The sequence below is a fragment of the Polypterus senegalus genome, chromosome 4 (assembly GCF_016835505.1).
Source record: "Polypterus senegalus isolate Bchr_013 chromosome 4, ASM1683550v1, whole genome shotgun sequence".
Classification (NCBI taxonomy): domain Eukaryota; kingdom Metazoa; phylum Chordata; class Cladistia; order Polypteriformes; family Polypteridae; genus Polypterus; species Polypterus senegalus.
The window spans coordinates 145882647-145904044 of NC_053157.1; the positions used below are offsets into that span (position 1 = coordinate 145882647).

General features: G+C 36.9%; 1 protein-coding gene and 1 long non-coding RNA gene across 2 annotated transcripts in view; one reads left to right on the forward strand and one right to left on the reverse strand.

Annotated features, from left to right (window-relative positions):
* sorcs2 (sortilin-related VPS10 domain containing receptor 2) overlaps positions 1 to 21398 on the reverse strand; it is a 1110734-nt gene that overhangs the window by 241127 nt on the left and 848209 nt on the right. The gene's annotated exons all lie outside the window — the stretch shown is intronic.
* Positions 1 to 21398, forward strand: part of LOC120527701 — a 163257-nt gene that overhangs the window by 131056 nt on the left and 10803 nt on the right. The window lies entirely within an intron of this gene.

Genomic DNA, 21398 nt, shown 5'->3' on the forward strand with positions numbered 1-21398 from the left:
TTATTGCACTACACAAAGTTTCAATGAATATTTAAACAGCTTCTCTTCTGATCTTTTCTGTCTTCCATATGTTATAAACTCTATTAAAATGAACAGTCTCTCCAGAATTTAAAAAGAGATTAATACTCATCAAGTTTTTTAAATGCTTGGCATCTAAACGATTTCTAAATTTGTTTTAATATTGTGCATTACAATTAATTATTACTCATTAGCCTAAATTCTCTTCCACAGTCAGCACCTGAGAACTGGAAATTGCCACAAATGTCCAAAAGTGAAAACAACTGCTTGTAGTGCTCCTACTACACTTCTTCATTTGCCCTGCATGACTGACATACTGTCAGAGGTAAACATTACCATCTGGTTAAAACTGAATTTGTTTGTTGAAAAGCCCTAAGGAAATGCCAGCAAACACAGTTTTATGAATGGCTTCACTTTCATTCCTAAATTTAATACATAAAATTAAAATTTTTGAACCTGTTATGTCAGTTAATTCATCACCTATGTAAGTTTGATAGGCTGATTTCATTAAACACATTGGTTTTGACCATTGAATATATGCACTCAATGAACTCAAAGGCATAATTCTTACTTTTTCAGCTACCTGGTATTTTCACAAATTTGACAATATGTTTATGAATTTATTTTCACAGCCAATAGAACGTTATCTATTAAACCTTACACCTTGTCAGGTGTTGGTTGTTTTGCCACACAAGTTCTTTTCTGTCTTCACGTTCTTGCTTAGATCTTGTTAGTATTTCTTTTTTTTAAACAAACCTTTCAATTGATATTTAAGTTTTGTGCCTAAATTGACAGGAGATTTCTGATTCAAATTGAGACGATCCACTTTCCAGTCACTCCATGCTTTCCTTAGGTTCTATTTGATAATAGGCTCTGCTTTCAAACATACAGTATTTTTGCAAATTACACTATCTGTCTCTGAGTAGTTACAAATTTCTTCCAGAAGCGGTATGTTCATTTTAGCAAAACGTTCCGGGGGTCAACCATTTCATTTTAAACCCCAAACACTATTTCTTCAAAGTACTACTTGAACTCTTTTAAACTTTTCACATAATGTTAATGTTAATGTGACAAAATAACCAACAGTGTAGACCATTTTATATTGCACAATTTTGTTTGAAACTATTTTTATTTGGGATGGTAGTTAATTAATTGATTTTAATTTTTATTTAGTTTTAATAGTTTAATTTTGTTTGATAGTACGTTTTTTTTGTGAGTGATCATGTAAAATCTGTGAGCAACACTCCTAAAATGTATGAGCGATTGTTCACACGTTAAGTTTACAGGGAACACTGGCTGGGGACTGGTTTGGTGGTAAAATACATGCAATATAGTTACAAACTAATGCGTAACCACAGGTCATACCCTGATATGCTGCTACGCTCCAGTTCATAAAGAAGAAACTGGGAACTGGACTTCACACCGTATGTACAACACAAGCCAGGAGTGACGGCACACTTTGGTCAGTTTAAATGCTTTCACAGCTCATTAAAGGGGTCCTCCAAGGACAAAACATAGAGGAGGTGGACATTGTACATAGCTTAGGAAATATTTCTTTTCACATGTTCTGATCTGCACAATGCTTAAAACTTTTAATTCATTACATGTTCCATGTAAATGTGCATCCTGTAAATATCAACGCTGTATGTAATAAGCTGAAAGAAACCATTGTTCAGTGTACATTGCTTTTGATCTTAACCCTCCAAAACTTTATAACCATAGAAGAAATACTGATCCAAGCGTTTTATTAAGCAATGTCTGAAGGTACCACTTTTACAGGATGTGCCAAAGGGTGAAATGATCTTTACACCTAAAAACTCCATTGTGTCTACTAATTATTTGTTTCAATTCAAACATATACAGTTTCTTCAAAAATTGTGTTTTGCAATGACCATCAGCAAAGGCCAAGTCACTAAGAAAAACAAGAATTGATCTACAACAGAATTGTTTTACTCATGTGCAACTTTATGTAGCACAATCAAGATTAAAAAGCGCCAGTGAACTAATAAAATTAACCCCTGGGGTTAATATACAGAAAGTACTCAGTTAGTTACAAAGCACTTCTGGTACATCCCATTAACCCTCAGCAATATTACCCAGGCCTAGTGTCTTAAAAAACTTCCCAGGTAAAGCCAGATAACACAGCAAGATATGTATATAATGGATAATTTTTGAAGAAAAAAAAAACAATTTTCAACAAGATTTTGTAACAAACATTAGCCACCAACCAATTAAAGATTCATGCAGGACACTGAAAATGGCACCCATGACATACAGTGCTTGGATATGACAGCAGCAGCACAGCAACAGTGTGTAGGCCAGCAGCCTCATTCTTAGATGTTGTCATTGATATTCAGAAACCAAAATAAGCTCATCAATACACTTTGAAAGATCAAAAATAAGGTATTACCAATACAATAATGCATTGCACTTAAATGTTACTAGATTGTTATGTCACCTTAAAAAACACACGTGACACAAGTTCAGATATAAGGGATCAGACACATTCCATACAGGTAGTAAAGTTTTGAGAACACATTTGAGATGTAGAACACCCCACTCTGAGGACAGCCAACATTTTTTCCACAGCTCTAAAATATATTCATAAATTCAGAAGATGTAAGATGGAGTAGTGATAACCATTTTTGTTATTTTTACAAACATAATAGTCTCAAAATTAAATACAGGATGCAGATGTTATTTTCCTAATACGTTTATCAAATAAGGAAAATTTTCTTACAAAAACAAAATATTTTAAAATTACAGCAAACTAGTTAATCAGGAAAATCAGAATTCTGACCATATGGCTGCCTTGCATCACTCTCTTGAACTGTTTATGAAGCATTAAGCAGAGAGAGATAGCAATATGGAACAGAAAGTGAACATTAGTCTTTTAAAAAAGATTTCGGTTTCTCTCATCAGAGAAGCTGAATCATTTTCAGAAAGCTACCCACTTTGTTATAAGGTATACAATTTCTTTCACCAATGGACAGGAACAAAAAGGTTGAGCTCTAGCACCACATGCATAGTATGTCTCTTTCTTAATGTGTCAGACTAAATGATGCATCTAATCTTCTATTTTTGAATCTATGTTTAGAGTCACAGAAAGTAGCCTCATCTAGCAGGATTGGTCTCAAAGCAGCAGCCTGGCACTATCACCCAAACACCCTTGCTTTCTCATTCCCGTGGCTTCAGTCAACATTATGCACATTAAGGTTATTAAGTCTGTGTTATTTTTACACAGAAACTGAGCATGCATTCAGTGTAATAATCAATTACGGTATATATAATATACAGTACTCAAGACTTTTTCAAAGTTTAGAAGAGTCAACCCTATAAATTTCATCAGTTAATTGTGAGTATAAATTATGTCTTTTTGTAAATAAGGCAACACCATTTTAATTCCTGATGTAGATATGTTTAGATGTTCTTGTACATGGATTTTTTAATTCTTCTGGTTCTCCAGATTCTGTCATAAAGGTACAGCATATGTTTCTCTTTCTGCTCATTAAGAAGACGCAAAGTAGGATGTGATCCAATAAACGAACTTCCTCACCACCTGTTTGTCTTTGATAATGTTCACATCCATGCCATTTGGAAACTGCATGTCCATCATTCCTTAAGCCAGTAACTCCTGCAACTGTACGATACTGCAGTGGTAGTTATTCACATTTTTTGATGTATGAATCTTTTGTACCTATTGTTTCCTCTGTGGATAATAGCTCACCCACCTTTACCGTCAATCACAGTGTCTTTCAGTTCTTGGAGCATAATGTTCCACATTGATATCCATTCATCTTCGTTTCTAACTGTCTCTTTTGTCTTTTACTTTAACCTTTTAAAATCTTAGTTATTTCTGTTATGAGCTAACCAAAATATTTACCTCCATTATGAATACAGATCATTCTAGTTTTGGTTTAATCTTATATTTGGTATATAATCTTATATGTTATTTAACCTGTCAATGTTAACCTGTTAATATATACCATGTAATGTTTATTTTTTCTCATTTTTTTCATCTTGTCTGTGATGTTATTACCAGTATCATTTCGTGAACCACATTATTATTTTATTATGATCTTAATAAAATAGTGGACTCTCCTCCTTTGAGATCTAGAGATAAATATCTAGTCGGAAAGGGTTATAGGTCAGAAGACCATTCATGGCTAGCAGGTAAGGAAGTTTAAGTCACTATCTTTTTACATTATTTTCACCAATAGTTCTATAGGAAAACAGTTAAAACAGAAAAACAGAGTCCACACCTTCTTGTCTCCTTGTTAGAAAGTGTGTGTTTCTAGCACATATTAATGCAAGCACAATATGGTGTATGATGTCATGGTAATCCTATTATCTTAAGGCTAGACCACAGACTGTTTAGTGTTGGCTCTGTCTTAAGACTTGTTTTTATATGAAATAACTCAGATTCTTGTTTGGTTGAATGGTCTTTTGTATCGTTGAATGTGTGTTCTGCTTGAGACTTTTTAGGTGGGACTGCCGTGAACACAACATTACACATTGCACATAGTAACACAAATAAGGGAATGCAGAGAATGTGTTGCGTCGGGGTTTAAGGACGTCTGTACATAGTAGCACCATCCATTTATGGCGGATCGAAGAGGCATCTGACCCCCTCCAACCTCCTTCCAACTCCTCATCCTGGATCTATGAGCAAAGCAACAGAAAAGTTGCCGTAATAAAAGTGGGTTGAAAGGTCCACACCTGCTGTGCTGGAATCTCATGATTTACTTTGTAGTTTGGTTTTGGTCATGGCTTTCCTTGTGAAATTGGCCTTGCTTGTATGGCTTCTCTTTAGGATCTCCCAAACAACACCAGAAATCCTCTGTTTTCCACACTTTCTTAACAAATAGGTCTTTCTTGGAGCTTTACATCACCAAAGAGAACATCAGTTTGTTTTTGGGTAAAGCAATTTAAAACCAGTTATTTGTGAATTGGAGCTTGAGTGTTGTATTCATTGGTTAATGATTTACAATTTTTTGTCAGTAACAAAGTATTTATATATTGATTGTCTCATATACTAATCGGACATTTTCCTAATGTTTTCACTTTCTCCATACACTTTGAGAACTGGAATTGCTAAACGTAAATGCATGAAATTGTTAACTTCTGCTATATACTTTCCAAGCCTGGTTTGTCAGTTGTGCTTTTTGTACTACAGATTCTCTATGTTGGCATGTTTCAAAGGATGCAGTCATCATGAATGGGCTACAAAGGGCTTGGATAAAGTATATTCATTAAATTTTGTTTAATTATAACATGTCTCTATTTAACTAATGACTCTATTTTACAATAAAAAGTATGTGTATGAGGGGTATGTATTCTAAATTATATCAAATAAGTTGTGGGGGTAGAATTAAACACCTGGCCAGAAAGGTGGAGATATGAATGTTAAGTCACTAAAGGTAGTATTGGGTTAACACATGCCATCATAAAAAACTGGATATTATATATTGTCACACATACGTGCATGAGAGGCAGCTAAAGGGTCTGAAGACAATTCCATGCCTGACCAGAGGGTAGTGCGGTGCACTGACTTTTTCTCTCAATCCTCTGCTAACTATTCCCGGGAAATTCCATGGGTTTCCGGTGCACGCGATGATGTCACTTCCTATCATGATGACATCACGCTCTGTTTCTGGAGCCTGTGATAACGTCACTTCCTATCCCAATGACATCACTTCTGATCTAGACCTTTAAAGCTGCCATCTTTGCCACATGTCTTCTGTTTTGGACTTTGAACCAGACAGAACTCATCAAAATGTAACCCTTTTGCAGCCAGGGCATAATACATGGGTGGCAGCCCAAAACCTTTTTTATGTCTCCTGTATATTCTTGTGACAATATGACGTGGTATAGGATTTTACCATTGTGTAGAAGTCTGCAAATATGGAGTGACTCCGTGACTGAGGCACAAGCTTCTAAATGTGTGACATTTAGAGGGGTCTATATTATAATTTCAATGGTAAATTTTCAACATTTAAATGTTTAAATTTTACTCTTAAATCAAAAAATATATATTTTTTATCATTAGTTTTCAAGCATTGGCTGATACATTAAGCTGATTGAGCTTGACACAAACTTGTGCATACTATTTAAAAATATTTTTCTTTAAATTTAAAAAGTAAACAAACTTAACCAGTAATTTTAGTCAAGCACTTTTGATCCACAGGCAAGGTGGGAAGTCACTTGTTACATTAATTAGTGACTCCTTTTTTATGTCTTTCAAGGATCAATAACATCAAAAAGGCATCATAAAGCATTGCATGCTAATTTAGCTTTTGCAAAACAACCTAAACTAGGCTTCTGTAAAGTTGTTAACATTACACTGGTGAATGGTGGTGCCACAAGCTCTCCAAAGTGTATTTTAAGAGGTTAACCCTAACTCTAACCCTACCAGCTAAAACTGCCAAGACCAATATGTCTCCTGAACTGTGTTATCTAGTGCAGCACATCCCGGTTCATTTTACCCTCGCACCCCCTGTGACGGACGAGGCTGATTTCGCACCCCCTTGGTTTGAGAAGAAGTATGAAAAAATATGAGGTTAACGCAGAAAAACAGATCACCAATTGAAGCTTTATGAATAATGGATACTTTATTCTTCACCAATAATTGTTTTGGTAAAGCCATACTCAGTGTAATCCTCCTTACATTTTCTAATTTTTTCGCAACTAGCCATGATTAAATGAACGGTAAAAAAGTAAGAGCGAAGCGACGGTGACTTAATGAGGCAGGCAGGTGAGAGCACAATAGCACGCGGGCTCGATGTAGTACGCGTCAAGTCTATCTAAAATGCGCAGTCAGATTCAAAAAAATATATCTTTTCAAGTTCTATTTGGATATAAGTAGGTTCTATTTAGTCGACAGAAATATCTTTGGTAGGAATGTAAGTTGAATTTAGTCTTTAAATTTCTATGGTGAAGAAAAATTTATGCAATGATGACTAAATTTAACTTACATTCCTACCAAAGATATTTCTGTCGACTAAATAAAACTTACTTATATTTAAAATTTAAATAGAACTTGAACAGATATGATAGTTCATAATACCCACACAGCACTAAGTGCGCGTAAGAGCGGAAGTCATCTGTTTTAACAAGCAGCGTATTGCACTGATGGGAAATAGCCTGCCCATTTAATTATTTAGGAATGGATAGACAAATTAAGATTTTGTACAAATAATGTTTTTCATTTTTCTTCCTCGATGAATTCTGGCACCCCCAGCAACAGTTGCTCGCACCCATTTGGGGTACAAGCACCCCCAATTGGGAAGCGCTCATTTAGTGAGATTCTAGTCTGTGCTGATCTACTATTGTATCTAACCAGCACCGAAGAATAACTAGAAGCCTAACTTGAGTAGTCTTCAAAACTATGGCAAGGAATGTTCTGCTCTTTTAAACACGGACAAGCATTTATCTAAGGATCAGATTGATGCAGAAGGAAAAAGGCATGCACAAAAATGTTGCAGAAAAGGGTATAAAGACTGTAATAGTTTATCACATAACCTTGGCTCAGGCTGGGTGGGAGATAGTGGTTTGGGTTCTTGTATTGTATTCCCAGAGAGTGATCTGGCTCACAGGATCCTCATTGATGAGGACCTGAGCAGCTGGACCAGGCCAAGGGGATGCCCATGTAACACCTGGCTGTGCTGCAGCAGATAGACGGATATTTCTGGGGGTTGGGACTGGACTGCATGTCTGGTTGGGGGTTGCCAACCAGGATCCTGAGCTGTTTTGTTGTGTGGTGTGTGCGGCAAAGCACTCTACCAGTGAATGCTCCCCAACCTGACCTGATCTGGTTGAACTAGGACTTTACTTAACTACTTGAACAGTTACCCATTGGAATCAAATGATTTTTTTATCAAACATGTACTTATCTGTTTGCAGAGGATGTGGCAATGTCTAATTTACCTGACCATATGACATTTTTCAATAATTCACAGATTTTCTGTTTGCGCTTTTTGCACAACCACATGTGTATATGTGCAAGGTCAGTTGTAATTTGTATTGTACCACCTATATCTAGTATTTTAGTTTGTTAGGATCGTACTGTAGACTCATGGTTTTAACCCTGGTTCTGATAACCAACATGACTATTCTCCTTCATTCCAACTAGATTTGGTATTAGAAGTCAAATTTTGCTGCCCTTATGTCATTAGGGTAAGGTGATGATCTCTCCAAATTCAGACAAAATTTATCTCATTGATAATTTCAAAATCAAAATATATTTATAATAATGGTTTTTGAAGATGAACACGAAATATGATAAATAGTGTTTGGTCAGCTGCCATACCAGCTGAAAATCATATCAATGACAGGAATTCCCATGGTTCTAAAAAAGATGGAATCTGAAAAGGTTTTGTTTCAAATTAGTATCCTATAGTGCACTGAAAATATCCTCTCATTTACAATACAAGTTATAAAAATGCTAATTTCAGTACAAATTCATTTTCCCTAGTGTGTGCATAACAGATTTAGCGCTGCAATATGTGTTTGCATAATAAAGATGCTACATTGATTGCGGGAGTTGAACTTGACATCATTCACCTATTCTGACCCTCCTTTATATGCTCTGCAACTTTCCAGCTGTAGGCGTCGAGCCTGGTGAACATGACATATTGTAGTCTGTATAATAAGAAAATGTTCTTAATAAAAAATAATGAAATTGATTAAAAATTAAAATCAATCTGTATAAATGCAGTATTGTTTCATGCTTACAATTGGAACATTTTAGTTATTATTAAATAAGTTTGTAAACAATGACGTCAGGAGCGGAATGGGAAACCCAAGTAATCTACCGTACCTGAGGAATTATTAGATAACCATTAAGCAATGAAATATTATGTTTTATTTATCTGTCATTTTTCACTTCCTTTGGTGTTTAGTCTCACAGTCAAATTCACAGATCACTTATCATACTTTCAGTGCACAGAATGACTGTTTTGTTGTAAGACAAGTCTCCAGATGTCAGGTTTATGTATCTATTTGTTTAACTTTATTGAATTTCTGGAAGCAAGTGAATATGATAACAATCAGAAAGTCTAATAAAAAATAGGGTCAGCTGTTACTTTAGATGTATTAAATTCTGGAACAATTTGATTGTCTCAGTTTATTTATTAAATTTTATTCTTTCTAATTTCAAGTTTTTCTGACTATTAATTGGCAAGTGTTAAAAAGCAAAACTGGATTCTTTCAGATCAATAAAATAATATACCAAGCTAACAAAGTATGGTAAACCTTGCTGCCTTCAATAGGTGGGGGCATTTGGGGTCTCACAATACACTAAAAGCTCAAGAGGCAATAAAAATAATAAGGATAGGGATAATATTACTCAAGTAGCAGGAGCAGTAGCAGTATTGGTTCAGGGGCATTTTATATCTTGCTGCTTTACAGCATACTTATTTGCTATTACACAACAGAATATGGCATTTCCATTTACCTTCTATATGGGTATGTGACTTTATTATTTTTATTTATCATGTGGCATAAAGATTTAAAAGCATTATAGACAAGTTTTCCTTATGCTAAAACTGTAAGTTCTTTTAACTTTAATTAACTACAGAAAGAGGAAGTGTTAGTAGAGACTGCAGATAAAAGGCCAAACTACCAAAAATAAAACTTACCAGGAGTTTAAATGGTAAAATTGTCATCCATTTTTTATCTTTATGTATGCACAAATTGTGAGCATGTACTGTGTCATGCACGCACGTCCAGGGACCAACTTCCCGTCTCTGGGTATGCAAGCATATTCAACCTTGGATGAGAAGGGGCATTGATTGTAACATTATCTACTCCTTCCATGATTACAACTGATATGGTCTGTCAAAATGACATTGGACAAAGAGGGGCTAGGGGTGTTCACCTTTGTCCTAGCAAGCTTTGAAAAGTCAGTAGCTTAAAATGAAAGTATGAAGAATGAGAACCAGGAAGAACACAGTTAGCAAGAAGATCAATGGTGTGAGACACAGCAGTGTAACCTTAAGAGACTGAATGGCACACACATTGGGTGAGTCAACCAGCATTGTCTATGATTGCTCCTTAAAATATACCAGATTGTATTATGGATTTGCCACACCCAGTTACTTTTTATATGCATTTGTTTTTGGCACATTAAGCACTGCCTTTCTATCTGGGGAACATATATTGAAAAGAGGAGACATCCTCTAATAGGAAAAGCAAAGCACAGGCGTAGTTAATCCTGGGTGTAGTCAAGTGCATTGTTTATGTGGACTGTGTCTCCTTCCAGGCCAGGAGACTGCAAAGGTAAAAAAACAAGAGTTGGGTTGGATGATGTATGTCTGGGTCTATGAAACAAAGAATCTTGGTGTGGGAATAAAATAATTTATGTTTTAGGACAGGGTCATCCCAAACCTTTTTTAATAAAATGTCTTCTTCTTCCTCTTCATCTTTTCCCACTTCTCTGTGGGGTTGATGTGTTTGATCAATCTTCTCCCAACAGCTCGGTCCTGCACCTCCTTGCCAGTCAAGCCCCTTTCCTTCAAAATAGCTTCTTTTAATTTTTGAGGGAAGTGTGACAGTGGTGACGTCTGTGGTAGGAGTGACAGATGCATTCAAGTTGGAGGTGGGATTACATCAGGGATTGGCTCTGAGACCTTTCTTATTTGCAATGGTGATGGACAGGTTGACAGACAAGATTAGACAGGAGTCCCCGTGGACTATGATGTTTGCTGATGACATTGTGATCTGTAGCGATAGTAGTGAGCAGGTGGAGGAGACCTTGGAGAGGTGGAGATATGCTCTAGAGAGGAGAAGAATGAAGGTCAGTAGTACAAGACAGAATACATGTGTGTAAATGAGAGGGAGGTCAGTGGAATGGTGAGGAAGCAAGGAGTAGATTTGCCGAAGGTGGATGAGTTTAAATACTTGGGATAAACAGTGCAGAGTAATGGGGATTGCGGAAGAGAGGTGAAGAAGAGAGTGCTGGCAGGGTGGAATAGGTGGAGAAGAGTGTCACAAAGTAATTTTGTGACAGACAGGTATCATCAAGAGTGAAAGGGAAGGTCTACAGGATGGTAGTGAGACCAGCTATATTATATGGGTTGGAGACGGTGGCACTGACCAGAAAGCAGGAGACAGAACTGGAGGTGGCAGAGTTAAAGATGCTAAGATTTGCATTGGGTGTGACGAGGATGGATAGGATTACAAATGAGTACATTAGAGGGTCAGCTCAAGTTGGATGGTTGGGAGACAAAGTCAGACAGGTGAGATTGCGTTGGTTTGGACATGTACAGAGAAGAGATGCTGGGTATATTGGGAGAAGGATGCTAAGGATAGAGCTGCCAGGGAAGATGAAAAGAGGAAGGCCTAAGCAAAGGTTTATGAATGTGGTGAGAGAGGACATGCAGGTGACGGGTGTAACAGAACAAGATGTAGAGGACAGAAAGATATGGAAGAAGATGATCCGCTGTGGCAACCCATAATGGGAGCAGCCAAAAGAAGGAGAAGCAGAATTTATCCATCCACTCCCACTTTGGCCTCAATCTGTTTCTTTTCCCCTGTACTTCCAATACCATCTCTCTTTTGCCCACATATTCATCATCTCTCCGCATCACATGCCACACTTGAACCTGCTTTCCTGTAGTTTCTTAGATATCTCTTCCACTTGCTGTACCTCTAATTATCTAATTTCTTATTCAATTTTTTTCATTGTAACTCCACACATCTTTCTCAACATTCTTACTTCTGCTACATCTAACTTTTTCTTCTGGACTCCCTTATCTCCACTTCCTGCCCAGGACTCAGCTCCATACATCATTGCTGGTCTTACCACTGTCCTAAGATCTTTACCTGTATCTTTTGCCTTACAAAACATCTTACAAAAAGAGTTTCCTTTGTGTTTCCACAAATTACCCAAAAACAAGCTGTCATTTAACCCCTGTCTGTACATTTTCTTATGGTATTATGTGACACAAACCTTAGTCAAATGATGTTTATTAAAGTAAAAAAAAAAAATGCCCGATTTGCCAAATGCAAAATGTGTTTCTGCAGTTAGAAGTAAAGAATTTATAAGCAAGCTCTTTCAATAATGCCAAAGTGGAACTAAATGTTTAGGTCTCTGTGGACTTTTGTACCATGAGTGTGCCAAAAATTATACTCAAACAGCTCAATGATGGATGATAGGCAAGATTCAGTTTGAAGTGTGCCCAACAGTAAAACATGTCACTTTAAGTGCTGAATGTTTGCAATATGCACTCCAGCGAAGGGGTAAAGGAGAATGATAAGAAAATAAAAGTAAGGAAAGATACTGGAGAGCCACAAATGAGCAGGCTGACAGCAATATGGTTGGCGTGAGGATTCTGAACTTGAGATGAACTATTGTTGCTACCATAGCCTGCTTTTTCTTAGATCTATGGTGTACAATTTTTTGGAAGCAAGGCAGTTTCTGATTTCAAACAAATTAAACTAGGATTGCATTTAAGGTCACAAAGAGAGACTGAATGATGAATGTACAGAAGGGCTGCATGGATCCAGGGTTGCCTTTTGTATTGCACCTGATGCTTCTGAACTAAATCCTGGTCATTGCTACCCTGAATTAGATTAAGAGTGCTGAGTAAATGGGTGGCTGGACAGCATGGAACAAAAACAGCTAGAGAACGTAGTCATGTTAAATCAGTTACTCTATATACTCGCGGATAGGTTCTCCTGCAGATAAGTCGGGACTTGATTTTACCGTATCAAACATGGAAAACTTATGCTATTGGTCCAAGAGATTATGAAATGCTAATGCCCACCTGAGAGAGTAACCACAGAGCACACTGCCTTTTTTTTCTATATATTGTGTCTATGTGACCACACGGCAATACCCAAACTTTCCGAAGCAACGTTTGCACTGATTTGTGTTTTTTGTATCTCACACCCTCATACACCTTTATCGTAAGAGCATGCATTATATAGGATGGAGTGTTCAATCAGAAGAAAATATGAAGCTGGTTTTAAATTAAACATCGTTGAATTAGCAAAAGAAATTGGTAACTGTGCTGCTGCAAAAAAATTTGGTGCGACTGAGAAACTGATGCAAGATTGGAGGCAAGAAGATGTAAAAAAAAAATAAAATGTAAGTATTGCATTTTTGAACAGGCATATAAAGTCAGGGTCTGATTTTATGATCGATTTTTCGTGTTTCAAGACCTGACTTATACGTGGATATATACAGTAATTCTCCCCTGGAGTGACACATATATATTATTTGTTCTTAGTAGACATTGCCATTTGTAAGAACATAAGAACATAAGAAATCTGACAAACGAGAGGAGACCATTCAGCCCATCAAGCCTGTTTGTTCAGCTAATAGCTAAGCTGTCTCAAATGAAGACAAAGCCAGGAGTTAGTCACTGTTCAAACCCACCTGGTCCCAAGCCATTTCAGGACAGGAATTCTAGGCTCCTTAACATGAGGTGGCTTTCTTTATGCATCACAGAAGAGTTTAGTTTTCTCCTTATGAACACACTGGCCGTGTTTAAAATTTCAAAATGTATTGTATATCCACAGACATTTTGAGTAGGCCAGTAGAGGTACTACAAAAGCCAGAAGAATTTACAATGAGGGAATGTGACAAGCCATGGCAATGCAAACTGGCCCTATTTGCCTCATGAGAAACACAAAATTGATGGCAGTTAGGAGGAAATAAAATACATAACAAGCACAGATGTCACTAAGGCGATAGAGGAACACATCTTGTTGATTTGAACTCCTCTATCACCTTCTGTCAGAAAAAAGGCCAGATGGAAAAATATACATAATAATTGAAAATCTAACATAAATTGTATTGTACTAATTAGCAATTAATGTAGACAAGTACATTTTAACATAATGGAAATGGATTTTTAAAAAGGGTTGACACCAAACACTAAATGTGGAGAATTGCTGCAGAGAAAGAAAGCGACCTCTGACCAAAGCTGATCAAAATAATAAGGTGGCCTCTCGCTAGCATCAGAGAATCATCAGGCAAGATTACAAGAATTGTCATAAAAAGACCCATGCCACTTGGTGATACCAGATACCTGTGTATTTCTTTGGTTGTTCATTTTGGAAAATATTCTTAAAAAGTGTACTGTTCTTATGGGTGAATGATCATGTAGAGAATGATTGCTTTGTGTGATAATGTCAAACACCTAATAAGACTGTGGTTAAGTAAATGGTATTTGGTCTTGTTTCTCATTGGTCCATCCTCAGTACTGGGAGATGTGTCCATACAGCACAGGGATTCAGGCCAAACAGCCCAAGAGGCCCACATGTGTGAGGGCTTATGGGGGATGTAGAGGCACCTTGATGAAGTAAAGACGACACAGAAGGTTTTACCCCCTGTAAGTGAGCTGACACTTCTTAGGGGAAACAGCAAGAGAAGGTCACTGCTCTGACTTGTTTATTCCCAATGAAAACACATTTTTTCCATAACAATACTAGTACCTTGAAATTATATCCCTAACAGATATTTACCATTTGTCAAGTGTTCAGCTGCTTCATAAGTCTGAATCCCGATGCATGCATTAATTTGTTTCAAAAACCAAACCTAAATATAATCTAAATAATATTCACAAATATTAGTTAATCATGAGAATATATAAATATGTGACCAGCCAGCAGAAAAACTAAAATTTGCCAGGTAACAAAGATAAACCAAGACTCCAATAGAATCCAAAGTAATCTTTCTTCATTAAAGAAAATATTGGCAAAACATGGCCGTATGCCTTCCAAGATGACTCTTTTTTTAACAAAACAAAATTAATTGTGGAGGTGTTGATCTTAAATTAACATTAATCTGGCACATTTTGTCCGTATGAAAATCAGAGCACAGAAAAGTCACTTATTTTAAATATGACTTCATGAGGCAATTCAAGGGTATAGGGATCAAACATCAAACAAAACTTATAATATCCGTTTAAAGATGAAAACCGATCTGACATATTACATAAGATAACAAGAATAAAGTGGCTGCATCACTTGAGAAAGTTATTTTTAGCGTTTTCAAATGTTACTTATTTGTGTAAAACTCAATGTGCCCTTGTATAACTGACTGTCAAAGGGCTACATATGCAAAGGGCCAGTGTGCAGAGGAGTATGATCTAAACATTCATCTCAATAAAAGGAGCCTGCTCTCATTACTTTCTAGCTGACCCTCATTATTCAAGCCACCAGCTGCTGACTGCATAATTTCTGAGTTTATTAAATTGTTTTCACAGAAATGGCGATGGTGAGCAGATGGATTTGTCTGTGACCACAGAAGCATCTCTTAAATGGTAGAATCTCATTAGAAACCAAAATATATTTGGATACAAATTTCAGGAAAAATTACTGGTTACCGGAGAAACAACCTAAACTGTTACTAAAAATATTGGTGACAAATCTGTTTAGACCGTGGGCATATGCATGAAAATGATATCTTTGTTTTCCCCTTATCTACTACTACTAAAATTGAGAGCACATTTCAAAAGCAAAAGAAAAATGTCGTATTTTTGTCATTAATTTGGAATGCACTTCTAATTATTATTTGGCTTTAAAATTATTCATTAATATTCGGCTGCAGCTTCAAAATAAAATATTCACGGTAAATACTCTTGAAATGAGGAAGCACTGTGGCACAGTGATTAGTGCTGCTGCCTTATAACTGCTGAGTCCTGCATTTGCATTCTAGCTTGGAAACTGTGTGGCATTCACACATATTCTCATGTTTGAAAGATTTTTTGTCTTAAAACATTTTCTATTCTGCTGCAGCCTAATGATATGCAGGTTGGGTTAACTCATTTTTATAAATTAGTTTCTGCTATTAGAAGTCACAGATTTTGACACTCATTATAAGTTCATAAATCCTGTCAATAAATATCATCTATAAACAGATGCTGTCCACCTTTATTTATGTTGTGCCCCTTTCAATATTCCATACATTTTAGACTCACTCAAGACATGGAAAATGTCTAGCTACATAATTAGCTGGATGTAATCCTTTCTTTTTGCCTCTCAATAAACTTTATCATCAAATCTCCATTTTCCCATCATTCTGCAGTATATATCTTTAGGCATTCAGGAATTTGCATATCTGCTTCTGTCGTTGACATATAACCTAATAACTACAGATGCATCTTTCCTGGTTTAAGAGACTCCGCTGTCAATGGCTCTAAGCTTTGTCTCTTCTTTAAGGTCTGGCTTGCTATAATCAAAATGGACAATGCACTCTGATGTAGCTTCATAAACCTTGTGTTCCCACTCTTCCCTAATATTACTGAACTAGCAAAATACCCACGCTTCGCAGCGGCGAAGTACTGCCTTAAAATTTTTATTAAGAAGAAAATTAAACCTTTTTAAACTGAGGGAAAATATACCAATAATTATTTGTTAAGGATCTCTTTGTATGCCACATTGTGAGTTCGGCCCTCCGGTTGTAATATGACCAAGCTGTGCGCTGAGCTTACTCTTGAGCATGCAATGTACAGTTGGCCATGTGAACAGTAATCTTGTTTCAAATCTCACAGCTGGGATTGCTGCTGTCATAATCGGTTTGAGTTTCATGGTTTGTTTCAATTACGACAGTATTTGCAGGACTTGTGTTGAAAAGACATTCGGCATCTGTCAAGCATTGTAAGTATACAACCGGTTTCATTGATAACTTCACATCCACCTTTTGAGAGTTTAAACATTCAGAAACATCAAAGTGTCCACTACTGAAATCGTCACCTGTTAATCTAAGATGTTTAAGAGGCATAGGCGGTTGTCGAAAGGTGTAAAATATTTGGCTATTTCGGTACACTTGAAAGCGACAACGGAACAATTCAGCGGCAGCCATCAACTCACATGCAGATCCATAGGTGAAGGGCTTAAGCATTTCACTCTTATAGTGCTCCTGTGTAGTATAATTATCTCCTGTACCGTCATCAGTCCACACCTTGAACCTGTCCCAGTAATTCAATACATAAGACACAATGTTCCTCCGGATATCAAGAGTGAGCCTGATATGGATGTGCGATATGTAACAAAGAAAATGGAAAAGGTAGGTGCCATCTCCGGGCTTGGAAACCACTTGGTAAGTGACAGTTCTTTGAGTGATGGTGATCACCTCGATAGACATGTTAATGGGGGTACGGTTGGAATGATAAAGGAAATGGGTACCTGAACAAACTAAGTCTAAAATACCTACACAATAACTATAATCGTAATAAATGAACAATAAAACAGCGGAGATGCCATGGATTAAATAAAAAGGCTGTAGTTATCAGCAGGGAGACGTGAATCTCGTGGCGAAGCAAGGAAGGGAATGTAGAGACTGGAGCGACCGACGGCCTTATATAGGCAGGCAGCCAACAACGTGGGAGGCGTTGGGATGGGGGACCCAACGCTGCCTCACACGGTGACCGAGCTACAGGCTATGGACGTATATATGTACGTAAGTAGGATTCAGTTAGCGTTGGGAACCTGCGTACCAAATTTCTTGAAGTTGGGCCCATAAGTAACAAAGACCGTTTAAAGGTTCAATATGGCGGCCGACAGTGGCATCATACCACCGAAATAAGTACGTACATTGGTTTCGGTTAGCGCAGGGAAGTCGCCTACCAAATTTCGTGAAGATGGGGCCATAAATAAGAAAGTTCAACATGGCGGACGTTGTCAACCGTTATGACCATTACGCGTAGAATTTCGAAATGAAACCTGCTTAATTTTTGTAAGTAAGCTGTAAGGAATGAGCCCACCAAATTTCAGCCTTCTACCTACACGGAAAGTTGGAGAATTAGTGACGTTGGAAAGTTCAACATGGCGGCTGACAGTGGCATCATACCACCGAAATAAGTACGTACATTGGTTTCGGTTAGCGCAGGGAAGCCGCCTACCAAATTTCGTGAAGATGGGGCCATAAATAAGAAAGTTCAACATGGCGGACATTGTTGACCGTTACGTGTAGAATTTCGAAATGAAACCTGCTTAACTTTTGTAAGTAAGCTGTAAGGAATAAGCCTGCCAAATTTCAGCCTTCTACCTACACGGGAAGTTGGAGAATTAGTGAGTGCGTGAGTGAGTGCGTGAGTGAGTGAGTGAGTGAGTGAGTGAGTGAGTGAGTGAGTGAGTGAGTGAGTGAGTGAGTGAGTGAGTGAGTGAGTGAATGAGTGAGTGAGTGAGTGAGTGAGTGAGTGAGGGCTTTGCCTTTTATTAGTATAGATTGACATCAGCTTTTAATTACCAGGTTTTATGAAATGGCAAGAGGTCTAATCTTAAACGTACAGTCATAACAAGCGGAATTCTGAGCTTTAACCCTCCATCCTATTTGGTTGTGGAAAAGTTCTCCCTTTAACTCTTTCAATACTGTACTCCCATTTTTCCTCATTACCTTCTTTCTTCTCTTTACCTCATTAAACCCAGAGTCTCCTTGAAACACATACTATTACATGCACTTAATATCTGGCACCAGATGGAGAAATTAATTGGTCACCTGTCTTCATTCTCTTCTCCTACCTCTGGTACAGAGACCCTCCCCTTACTCTTCCCCTCCCACTCTACAATGTTGGATTCTGTTGAAGAAATCTTAACTACCAATACACCCAGCTTAAAACACTCCACCCAACTTCTAAAAGCTCCATCTGATCTTTCTCACTACAGGTCCATTTTGCCATTTGTGTCCATATAGTGTACCTGATACTTTTCTCCACATGCTGAAAAATCCACAGAGCATATTCTGGAATACAAAATATTACTTACAGAGGGATAATTTAATAATTGAAGGGATATTTGCCCTAAATATCATCAGCACAACACTTGCAACATTGTTACATGTCAGCTGAGGCTTATGTTTTTACTATTTCTATTGTGATGAAATGTTTTGAGAGGCTTGTACTCGAAAAATTAGTTAAAAAAATAAAGGTAGTTTGAGCTAATCATAATTAGTCCATGAACAATACCATAAAACTGACTTCATATCATCATGGGAACCATAAAGACTACTCACTGAGCTCCCAATGTCAACACCTACAAAAGAGTTTTGGATTTCCAAAGTGGCAGACCCAAAATATTACATGTGGATTGTGAACATAACTTCAACACTGGCACCTCACAGAAATGTGCTGAGCTGTCAGCTACACTACTTGATTACCTATAACTGAGTGGCCAAAAATCTCCATTATCAAATTCGCTGATGACACCCCATTAAGGGCCCAATTACCAACAATGCACTGACAGCTCAGACAATCTGCCTTTTGACAGTGTGATACCAGGACAACAATCTGACTCTTATAGGCAGTAAAATCAAGGAAATGGTCATATACTTCAGGACCTATGAGGTAGACCACACTTTAAACTACATCAATGTAAGGTTGAAACAAAATATTACCGATAAATAGATCACTTCTTTTTAAGACATATAGTGTACATAACGTGTTGTCAAAAAAATCAAGGTCTATTATTAGAGTCCTCAACCATCCAAGTTTTTAGAGAGTTTTTTCTCTTGTTCTGACAAACACAAGCCAGCACTAGATTAATGGACACCTTTTCAACCCAAGTCATAATATCACTCAACAACAGACAATTTATAATTCTGTACAACGTATGTATTATGCATATTGTGCATAAAAAGAATGTTGTGTTAAGTGTAGGCTGTATTACTGTTGTCTTCTTCTGCCCATGGTATTGCACTACTGTCACTGGGCTTACTCAGACAAGCTCGTAATTGTATTATGTCCCCATAACAATACACTTGAACTTCAATATTGAACAACTCCAAATTAACATAGATTACTGCAACATTACTAATATAAAACCAAGGATTTCTACAATTGAAGAATTTGCTCCATTTTGTAAAAGAGAACTATTTCCTTGCTGAATTCTTAAAACCTTTTTAGTCTGTCTAACTGGAAACATATGGATTTTAAAGAGACCAAGGATTAACTATAGTTTTTGTCATCAATCAACGTTAACTCTTAAAAATGTCCAACTACCATTATCTTCCTGCTTGTTATTTGAGTTATGTGACCTCATAAACCTTTCCCTAACAAAGAGATAATTAAAATCTAAAAGAAAATAAGCTACACATGTGTAAATCTTCTAGAATGGTTAAATAAAAGTTACCTATTTTTCAAAGCTCGCTTTTTTAATACCTTTACTGTTGCAGTCAGGTCACTGAGACCTCTAATAGTTTAAATCCTCAGAATTACGTCATGTGGAAACTTGATCCAAATTAACATGTTGTTTAGCTTACTTAGATGGATGCTGATGTATTAACTGTCAGAATACAAGACACAAATAGGAGTTTCATATTAAAAATTCCTTTCTTCAGCGTCACCTTGGCTTCTCACATGAAGACAGAGTCAATTTTAGCATGTGCTCAGCAACACTGCTCAAAACAGTCAGGTAAACATCATTTTATCTTAATATTCCTTGAATTTTGTGCATATTGGTAGGGAACTAAAGTCTATATTGATACCAATAATTCTTGGATGAGTGGCAGTCCATCATAGGGGGCTCATAGACACAGAGACACATGGGGTTATTTAGAATCACCAAGGACACTGGCACCAGAGAGTGGTAATGAGTTGTATGTTGGACATGCAAGTCACAAATTCACTATACTCTGAACATGTGACGATACTACTGCTACTAAAGCAACTACTACTATTACAACTACTAAAAGATGGTTTCAGCATGATTTTTTTCAAAGTTTTTCTTTTACTGAATGAAGTGATAGGGCAGGTAGAAAATCTGAACTAAATTATGATGAGGTAGCAACAGTAAACCATGAATCACCATGTCACCCGCAATGTAAGAATTGGCAGATAAAAATTAAAGGAAGAAGTTCACATGTATTTGGATTAAAGGATTCACCAGCAATCAATAGCATAATAAACAATTAATTAAGTACCTAGACACAGATCTTTCAATGCAGTCATTTCATGAGTCTCAACACGTAACTGGAATTTGTCTTACTATAGTTCACACAAAATGACAAATAGACATTGCTAAATACATTTGATAGGGGCTGCACAATTGAAGATGGAGTTAATTTTTTATTTAAAAGAATAAAAGTGATATGCTGCTATATGGAAATATGTACAGTATATGAAGGCAAAATTCTGACCATTAATTATTGAGATGGGAGACACATATATATATATGTATACTGTATCTCTCACAGTGGATGTTCAATGGCCATTTGGTGGCTTTCACTGGCTGGTGATTGACGAATACACTATAAAACTTGTGCCCTATTTGGGATACTGAGCTATGAACAGCACTTTCTACAGTAAAACAGAACTGAATTGTTTAAGGGTTGGTGCTTCTGTCAGAGCTTGTTGAAAATTTGTACCCAGTCCTTCTAGTATAAAAAAAAAATGGTTCTCCACTACAAAATGAACACGCATCATTTTGAGGGGAAT